Source organism: Marmota monax, unplaced genomic scaffold (assembly GCF_021218885.2).
Source record: "Marmota monax isolate L192 unplaced genomic scaffold, Marmota_monax_Labrador192_F-V1.1 WCK01_AAM20220418_F8-fsc00022, whole genome shotgun sequence".
Lineage (NCBI taxonomy): Eukaryota > Metazoa > Chordata > Mammalia > Rodentia > Sciuridae > Marmota > Marmota monax.
Window position 1 is genome coordinate 27629713 of NW_026695215.1, and position 10275 is coordinate 27639987.

At 43.4% G+C, this 10275-nt stretch overlaps 1 protein-coding gene across 20 annotated transcripts in view; it reads right to left on the reverse strand.

Moving 5' to 3' along the window:
- Positions 1–10040, reverse strand: part of Dag1 (dystroglycan 1) — a 62419-nt gene extending 52379 nt beyond the window's left edge. For 6 of the 20 annotated variants that reach the window (XM_046431328.2, XM_058574958.1, XM_058574959.1 and 3 more), the window contains exons 1-3: positions 9718–9950; positions 3507–3583; positions 1810–1867 (exon numbers count right to left, since the gene is read on the reverse strand). The gene's annotated coding sequence lies outside the window, so the exon portion shown is untranslated. Of the gene's footprint in view, positions 1–1809; positions 1868–3506; positions 3584–9717; positions 9994–10017 lie in introns of those variants that run through there. The other 14 variants (XM_046431339.2, XM_058574964.1, XM_058574963.1 and 11 more) reach the window with 9 other exon arrangements.
- Positions 10041–10275: the final 235 nt, after the last annotated feature.

Sequence of the window (10275 nt, forward strand, 5' to 3'; positions counted from 1 at the left end):
ATCAACCCAGACCTGAAAAACAGTAGAACTAATTAAGAAAGGTATTTATGACAACCAAGACAGAACTGGTTCATTTCTGCCCTAGATAACCTTGGAATCTTAAGCAATCCCCTGTCAACCTCTGGGATGCCTGGAGGTGGAAGATACTTCCTGCACAGTGAAGAGGCAAAAACAGAGATAACCAGAATACTTGCAAAATCAAACAAGAAGAATGTTTTCAAATTCCATTATTCAGTTTCAATGCATATGTATCAATTAGTACAAAGAATTCTGTAAAAGGAATTTCCCACACTTCATGTACAAAAACAACTTCCATAGAAATGAAAAGCAAACACCAAAATATGGAACCAAGCTGGGCACTGGCTACTGCTTCCCTGAATATAATAGATCCTTCCAGTGTTTCACTTGTCCTTGAGCTCTCCTTCAACTGGTACACTCCCCTAAAGGCCGTAACTGCCTCAAGAAGAATGGATCTGTGCACATGTCCCCAACGGCAGGCAACACTGAGACTCAGTCTCTATGTGACTATAAAAATAAAAAATCAGAGGGCACAGTGGCACATGCCTGTAATCCCAGCAGCTCAGGAGGCTGAGGTAGGAGGATCACAAGTTCAAAGACGGCCTCAGCATAAGCAAGGCAGTTTGCAAGTCAGTGAGACCCTGTTTCTAAATAAAATAAAAAATAGGGCTGCAGATGTGGCTCAGTGGTCGAGTATCCCGAGTTCAATCCCTGGTAACCCCCTCCCAAAAAAAGAAATTAAAAAAATCATACCCCTTTAGGAAGGAGAATTGGAAGTTAAAGGGATGGGTGGAAGAAAAAAAATTTTTCTTGTATAATCCTTCTGTACCTTTTAAGTTTGTACCATGTGTTGCATTTCCTATTTTTTTCCTAAATATTTATTTTTTAGTTATAGTTAGACACATAATATCTTTATTTCATTTTTATTGTGGTGCTGAGGATTGAATCCAGTGCTAAGCGAGCACTATACCACTGAGCCACAACCCCAGCCCTGTATTTCCTATTTAATAAAATAAAAAGTCGGGGCTGGGATTATGGCTCAGCGGTGGAGTGCTTGTCTTACACGTGTGGGGCACTGGGTTCAATCTTCAGCACCACATAAAAAAGGTGAATCAATAAAATAAAGGTATTTATCCATCTACAACCTAAAAAAAATTTAAAAAGAAAGAAAGAAAGAAAAGAAAAAGTCTGGCTGGGTATGGTGGCACACTCCTGAAATCCCAGCAACTCAGGAGGCTAAAGCAGGAGGACTGCAAGTTCAAGGCCAGCCTCAGCAACTTAGTGAGGCCCTAAGCAACTCAGTGAGACCCTGTCTCAATATTACCCTATGTACACATATGATTATACAACTGGTGTGATTCTACATGATGTCCAACCAGAAGAATGAGAAGTTATACTTCATTTACGTATCATATGTAAAAAAAATGTATTTCTATTGTCATGTATAACAAATTAGAACAAATAAAAGAAAATTCAAATTTCATAAGAAATAAAATCTCAAAAGTTTGTAAAATATATATATATATATATATATATATATATTTTTTTTTTTTTTAAAGGGGGAGGCAGCTGCATATGTAGGTCAGTGATTAAATATCCTTGAGTTCAATCCTCAGCACAAAAGTAAAAAAATAAGTCTGGGAATGTAGCTCTATATATACATATTATTTAACAGAGTTTTCTCCCCACTATTACTGTTTTAAAAGTCTGTGACTAATCATTTTGCCAAGTACATGATTATCCATCATGTTTTGCAGAAATATCTTTTTTTTTTTTTTCCAAATATCTTACCTCACCTCCTAGTGCTAGGCAGCTTTAAAAACTTTTATCTTCCTGGAGAGCAGAGGCCCTGCAGGAAAAGAAGAAAGCAATATTGGTGAATGCCCACAACCAAAACAGAATTACACCACTGAACACCACCAAAAGAAGGAAATGTTACTTCAGTGTCCTGACTATACCAATTAGTCACACTTCTTTGTCAAAGGTCATAATTCTAAGAAAAATGTTTTCTGAACAATCCTTTCAAGACTAAAAATATGAAGTTTCAAAGATATAAATTAATTCCTGTTTTATCCCAATAACTTGGGATTGAACCCAGGCAAGCTATATAACAGAGCTACATATGAGACAGGGTCTCCCAAAGTTGCCAAGGCTAACCTTAACTGCGATTACAGTGTGCTATGCCAATATGTTTTATTTATTTATTTATTTCCCCCCCTCAATTCTTTTTTTTTAATTTATTTATTTCCCAATGTGTTTTAAACAATGTTATTTTTCCATTCTTTTTCTTTCTTTCTTTCTTTTTTTTTTTTTGAGACAGAGTGTTGTTTATGTTGCCTAAGCTCATCTTAAACATGTAAGCTCAAGTGATTCTATCCACTTCCCATCGTAAGTGCTGGAACTACTAGACAGCGATATTTTAAAAAACAACTAGTCGGGCTGGGGATGTGGCTCAAGTGGTAGCGCGCTCGCCTGGCATGCGTGCGGCCCGGGTTCGATCCTCAGCACCACATACAAACAAAGATGTTGTGTCCGCCGATAACTAAAAATAAATAAATATTAAAAATTCAAAAAAATAAATAAATAAAAAATAAAAAACAACTAGCTTTCAAGCCGAGCATGGGTACAGCTGCTTGGAAGGCTGAGGCAGTAGGATCTCAAGTTCAAACTCAGTCTCAGCAACTTAACAAGGCCCTAAACAACTTAGCAGGATACTATCTCAAAAAACATAAAAAGGGGGCTGGGGATGTGGCTCAAGCGGTAGCACGCTCGCCTGGCATGCGTGCGGCCCGGGTTCAATTCTCAGCACCACATACAAACAAAGATGTTGTGTCCACCAAAAACTAAAAAATAAATATTAAAATTCTCTCTTTAAAAAAAAAAAACATAAAAAGGGTTGGGGATGTGACTCAGTGGTAGAGTGCTTGCCTAACATTCATGAAATCCTGGGTTTGATCATCAGTACAAAAAAAAAAAAAAGCTTTCAATCGCCAAAACAATTAGCTTAAGAAGTTATAACCTAACCAGGCTCAATGGTGCACACCTATAATCACAGTCACTTAGGAAGCTGAGGCAGGAGGGTCACAAATTCAAGGCCAGCCTGGGCAACTTAACAAGACATTGTCACAAAAATAAACAGAGCAAATGCCTGGTATGCACCACCAGCAACCCAGGAGGCTCAGGCAGGAGAATTCTAAATTCAAGGTCAGTATCAGCAAATTAGTGAGGCTCTGTCTCAAAAAAACTTTTTTAAAAAGGGCTAGGAAAGTGGCTCAGTAGTTAAGTGCCCCTGGGTTTAACCTGCTAGTGCTAAAAAATAAAAAAAGTGTTGGGGATGTAGTTCTTTGGCATTAAACCCTTAGGTTTACTCTCCGTACAAAAAAAAAAAAAAAGGTGTAATTGAGAAACAGCCTCAACACTATTAAATGTACCTCCTGACATGTAATATAAAGATATTCAGTTCTCCCTCCAGGTGCAGTGGCACATACCTGTAATTCCAGCAATTCAGGAGGCCAAGGCAGGAGGACTGCAATTTCAAGGCCAGCCTGGACAACTTAGTGAGACCCTGCATCAAAATAAAAAATAAAAAGGGCTGGGGATATAGCTCAGTGGTAGAGCACCTCTGAGTTTAATCCCCAGTACAGCCAAAATGAGAGAGAGAGAGAGAGAGAGAGAGAGAGAGAGAGAGAGTGTGTGTGTGTATTCAGCATACTACTAAAGCTTCATCCAAATTTTATCTCGTTTCATCCAAATTTTATTACAGATTGGCTTCACTAACTTTGCCATCCTCAATTTATGATCCTGTAAGAAAATCCTTCACTATCAAATCAAAGAAATAGAAAAACAGGAAAGCCTTTTCATTAAGGCTAAATTAAGCCTTCTGGCTGGTGTAATTTTGTAAACTACTCTAAGTCCCTATTTATAGAAATTGCTATTTGAGCAGTATTACTGACTAATGATCAGAGTGAAGAGAGATGATCAAGAGGCAAAGCAAGTTGTGTGACTCTAAGAAAAACTGCCTTAATGCCCAAAGGTATGGACAAAGACCTATTGTGAAATGATCATTAATTTATTCACCACCACCTTATTCCAGGCCTGCAATGTCAATGAGGGAAAGGCAAAAGAAGGGGGATTAAGAAGCAAAGGCACAATAATCACAATGGCGCACACCTGTAATTCCAGCTATCCAGGAGGCTGAAGCAGGAGGACCACAGCTTGAGGCCACCCTCAGCAACTTAGTGAAACCATGTCTCAAAATAAAAAATAAAAATAAATAAAATAAAACAAAAAAGGCTGGGAATGATATAACTCAGTGGTACAGCACATGTGGGTTCAATCCCCAGTACCAAAAGAAAAAAAAAAAAAAAACTGCAAAAGCATAACAAATAGAAAGGCATATATATGCTATTTTTTTTAATATTTATTTTTTAGGTGTAGATGGACCCAACACAATGCCTTTATTTTTATGTGGTGCTGAGGATCGAACCCGGGTCCCTTCTGTGCTAGGCAAGCACTCCACCGCTAAGCCATAATCCCAGCCCCTAGATATGCTATTTAAATGAAAGGAGAAAACTAATTCCTGAAAAAAAGGGGAAAAGACTTGAAGGTGCACATGGAAAAACATAGTATTAATTAATTACCACTTTTGAGTTCCTTTGAAGTTCAATATTCTCTTTTCAGTCCTCATCTGGGTCCTAATGTTCATACCATTTTTAATTTTCTGTGACACTCTGAAGGCTGTAGCCTGAAAGCAGTCACAGTCTGCAACTGCTCAAATCTAAATGGCACATAAGGGAATCTGGATGTTTAATCAAACTTCGCACCATTATTTAAATGAGCAAAAGATGATGACAGCTATCTTAAAGAATAGGGGTAGAGGCCGGGCACTGTGGCGCATACCTGTAATCCCAGCAGTTCCAGAGGCGGAGACAGGAGGATCATGAGTTCAAAGCTAGCCTCAGCAAAAAGCGAGGTGCTAAGCAACTCAGTGAGACCCTGTCTCTAAATAAAATACAAATTAGGGCTAGGGATGTGGCTCAATGGTCAAGTGCCTCTGAGTTCAATCCCTGGTAACCCCCCAAAAAAGAATAAGGATAGAGCCTGGCATAGTGGCACACACCTGTAATTCCAAAAGCTCAGGAGACTGAGGCAGGAGGATCACAAGTTCAAGGCCAGGCTCAGCAACTTATTGAGGTCCTAAGCAACTGAGCAAGACCTAGTCTCAAAACAAAATGGGCTGGGGATGTGGCTCAGTGGTTAAATGCCCCTGGGCTCAATCCCCAGAATTAAAAAAAAAAAAAAAAACACTATGGGGGACTGGGAGTGTAGCTCAGTGGTAGAACACTAGTATACATGAGGCCCTGGGTTCAATCCCTAGCACTACAAAAGGATAGCCCCTCATCCCTTCATCTTCCCTGCCAGACTCAAGCACTCCTCTCTTCTCTTCATGCAATCTAGTGGGCCCCTCTTATTCTAAGTCACTCAAGTTCTCACCAGCACATAGCTGATGTTGTCACACATCCTTCTCTTCTGTCATCTCCTGCCCTTCCACTCACTAGTAGGCCCCTGAAATCTACATGACTCACTGTCTTGAACCTCTTTATCTCCACCTCACTGCTGACCACTGTCCTTGTTCAGATCCACTATCTCCTCAATGGACCACAACAGTGACCAATTAGCCTCCATTTCAGTCCAGCCTCTGCACTTACACTGGAGACTAACATTTTTAAAACCAGTAGATCCCACCACAGCTGTGCTCTAAGACCTTCAAAACTGCCCATTCCTGCATAACTGTAATTTCCAGCCTTCCAGAATACCCAACAAAGGTGCCCAGCCCTCTCTCCCCCAACACTTTCTTCTGCTAACCTCTTTTCTACCACAAAGTTCTGACCTCCTTGCCACTGCTCCTTCACCAATCAAACCAATACCCTTCCTAAAGGTCTAACTCAAACACAGTCCTCCCCTAAAGTATGCCCATACATTCCATCATAGAACCCAAGCTACTTGGCTTCCTTCAACATAGTCCTAGGAACAACCAGAATGTGGCCCAAGACTCTGCCAAGCCCTGGTTTCTGAGAATGGTCCCTCACAACATGTTCCCCCAAGTCTACCACATGGGTTCCCTTATCACATTTCCTACATCATCCTGTCTTATACCTACCACTAGATACCTACGCTTGATTCTTCATCAGAGATGAAGGGCATCATTACCAATGTGATGCAATACAAATGCAGATGGGTATAGACAGCTAAATGTTCGACCTGGGTTGAAATCCTGACTGCCACACAATACCTGTATGATCCTGGGTATATTATTTGTTGTATGTTTCATTTTCCTCAGTCAGTATAAAGGTTTCTCATAAGCATCAGAATGTGCACTGAAGGCCCTCAATTGCAACTTCATATTAAGTCCATCACATCTAGAGAGCTGAGACGCCACAACTGTGAGGTAAAAAACATCTGCCTCAGCCAGTGATGCACACCTGTAATCCCAGAGGCTCAGGAGCCTGAGGAAGGAGGATCCAGAGTTCAAAGCCAGCTTTAGCTATGGTGAAGGGCTAAGTAACCTGAGTCCCTGACTCTAAATAAAAAATGCAAAATAGGGCTGGGGATGTGGCTCAGTGGTCGAGTGCCCCTGAATTCAATCCCCCCCAAAAAATCTGTTTCAACAAGGGTGAACATCTTACTCACAGATGTTAAGACACCTGCTGTGCCTCATAGAAAATACAATGTCCTAGGTACAAGTAGGAGGTAAGGTGTTTGGGTTTTATTTTATTTATTTATTTATTGAGAGAGAGAGATTTTTTTTTAGTTTTCGGTGGGCACAACATCTTTGTATGTGGTGCTGAGGATTGAACCCAGGCCGCACGCATGCCAGGCGAGCGCACTACCGCTTGAGCCACATCCCCAGCTCCGGGTTTTGTTTTCTGATACTAGGGACTGAACTCAGGGGCACTTTACCCCTGGTTACATCCCCAGACTTTTTTTATTTTTTTGAGACAGTCTCTCTGAATTGCTGAGGCTGGCCTCAAACTAGTGATCCTCCTGCCTCAGCCTTCCCAGACACTGGGATTATGAGAACCGGGATTACAGGCGTATGCTACCACACGTGGCAGGAGGGAAGTTTTTTAACAATGAAATGTTAAATCCTATGTAACAACTCCATTCTAAGTACCCCACCAAGGGCCCCTCCAAACCCAACTATTCTCAGTGCTTAACAGAAACCAGCAGTTTGTGAGTCACCCCATCCAGAAGTAAAGAGCTGTTCTTGTTTTTTGGTGCTGGGTTTGAACCTAAAGACCTCCCACATGCTGGGCAAGCTATGCCCCCAGTCTTGAAAAGTAGTTTTAAAGGGCTGGTGTTGTGGCTCAGTGGTAGAGTGCTCACCTAGCATGCACGAGCCACTGGGTTCAATCCTCAGCACCACATATATGCAAAATGAAAATATTGTATCCACCTAAAACTTAAGAATAAATATTAAAAAAAAAAAAGAAAAGTAGTTTAAATCCCTTGGTCATGCTTAGACTTCCTGCCCATACATTCCTGAATGCAGCCTCCTCCCTCTGCCTACCTTTTCAGCCTCTGTTCTTAAATGGCTCCTCCCCACTCCTCTCTCTTCTGTTGGATGACTTTAATGCCAGAGGTCCTGACCTCCTCCCTGCCACTCCTTAAGTGGCCACCAGCAATATCTTTCTAAACACTGATCTGGATTATGCCACTTCACTGATTAAAAGGTTGCCGCATCCTGAGTATGAAGTTGGAACTCCTAAACAAGGAGGGCCCAGAGCTCACACCTGTCAAGCTGGAAGACTCCCAGGCACTATTTTAGGTGCCTATATACATGTGGTTCCCTATGTCCAGACCCTGATGTCCCCCACTAATTCTTGCAGGCCCTGAAGGCCACAGCTCAGGAATTCCCTCTCTCTTCAGGCTATCAAGTAAGCATATTTTGTGATCAGTCACTTTTTTTTTTTTTGGTACTGGAGATTGAACCTAAGTCACTTCACCAACGGGCCACATCCCAGCCCTTTTTATTTTTTATTTTGAAATAGGGTCTCACTAAATTGCCTCATTAAGGGGCTGGGGAGGTGGCTCAAGCGGTAACGCGCTCGCCTGGCATGTGCGGGGCACTGGGTTCAATCCTCAGCACCACATAAAAATAAAATAAAGATGTTGTGTCCACCGAAAACTGAAAAATAAATATTAAAAATTTAAAAATAAATAAATAAATAATAATAAATTGCCTCATTAAGTTGCTGAGGCTGGCCCTGAAGTTGTGATGCTCCTGCCTCAGCCTCCCAAGCTATTGGTATTACAGGAGTGCTGGGTAGTCATTGTGAACCACGGGTAGTCTGATTCCCACTGCTCCCCAAACTGAGTTCCTTGAAGGCAGAATCAGACACTTTTATGTGGGTGCCCAGGATCTACACAGAATCTGGCAAGTAGTGAAGCCAAATATTTGCTAAATGAATGAAGGCATTTTGACAAATCAGTTTTTTAAAAGAGTTAGGACTTGCCCTATGCTCATCAACAGAGGCACGTATTAACACAAGCTTTAATGTTCCAATCACGTGTTTTTTATCTATATAGCACTGCTCACTCCTATCTTTACACAGTATCCCACAGTAAGCTCACACACTATATACACCTAAGGTCCCACGGAAATCTTATTCCTCCAAGAAACACTTCCTTAGACTCCTGTAAAGTATGCATGCTACGAGACTTCCTTGGCTTCCAGGCCAAAAAAAAAAAAAAATTCAATCCTCCATATTCAAACTATGGATTTTTATGCCTCCAAATGTATTAAGGTCGAATTCTTTTTTAGAACCGGAACATTCCAAAATTATCATGTCTCTGAACACTAAGCATAGCACAACCTAATAAAATTATAATACCCCATCTACACCAGACTTTCCAAAACACCTGGAAGCACATTCAACTCTTTATCTGGATTTATGTCCTATAAACACCAACCTCACTTCAAGGAATCTGGCTTCCATGCCAGGAACGACTTATTTAGGGAAACAGCAGGCCAGAGGCTCAAGTTAAAACCCTAGGCTATAAAGATACTGGCTCAAACTCTAACCAGACCAGTCAAAATTCATCTTTACCATTAAAACCAATCCTGCAGTAACTCAATTTACAAATCTAAAACCATCTTAAGGTGAAGAGATCAAAAGTTGCATTTTTTCTTTTTCTTTTGAAACTGGGGTCGGAAAAAAGTTGCATTTATAATTAGCAGTTTTGTTTGTAAGAGAAATTAACTTGGGATTCATGGCAAAAGGATTCTGAGACAGCATTTCCTCTGGGGACATCTCCCAAATATACTATCCAGTGAACCTGGTCTTTCAAATACCAAGTGAAAAGATAGAAAGTAGGATTCCAAAAACAACTCAACCGAGTGGGAGGGACCCCCAAGGCTCTGAGCACCTCTGACTGCGAGGCGGGGGCGGCACCCTTCCCAGCTCAACGCCCCAGTCCTTGGGCTGCAACCCCCACTGGAACCCCGGAGGCCACCCGCAGGCCGCACAAACCAGCGGCAAACGCGAAGGCCCAGTGTTCCCAGGAGCGCGGGCCGAGCTAAGGCCTGGCCCATCACCGCTGCGCGATACCAAGGCCTCGCCGCCGAACGCTTCAAGCCCTTGCCAGCAGGACCGGGAACAGAGGGGCGGCTCCAACCAGGCAGCGCCACCTCCTCACCCGCAAGGACGTCCGTAGCTGTGTCTCCGCCCCGGTCCGAAATCGAGCAGCAGCAGGTGTTCCACGGAAGGCTTGCTCAGCGGCAGCAGGGATGGGGGCCGAAAAGCCAGGCAAGGTGGCGAGGACCCGCGGTGCACTCACCAAGCGGTGGCAAGAGGGCGGAGGCAGGTGATCGCTCCGACTAGCCCCAAGACGCCACCGTCGCCGCTCCCCAGGGAGTCGGCACCAAGCTGCCACCGCTGCCGCCCCCGAACCCAAGAAGCGCGAGAACCGCGCCGCAGCCTCCGCGCGAGCACGTACCGGGCCGTGAGAGGGCGCCGAGCGCAAGGGCGGGGCGCGCGGCCGGAGCCTAGCAACCGCCTGACACGCGAGTGCCACAGCCAATCGGCGACCAGTTCCGCGCGGCGCCGAGTGGCCGTCTGCGCGCCGCCCGCTTCTGCCAGCGTCGGCCGCCCCGCAGCGCGCCGCACCCGTGCTCAGGCCCCGCCCCCGCCGTGCCTCTCTACTCATTGGCCCGCCACGCCCCCACCCAAGAAGCCACACCTAGCCATGGAAGCC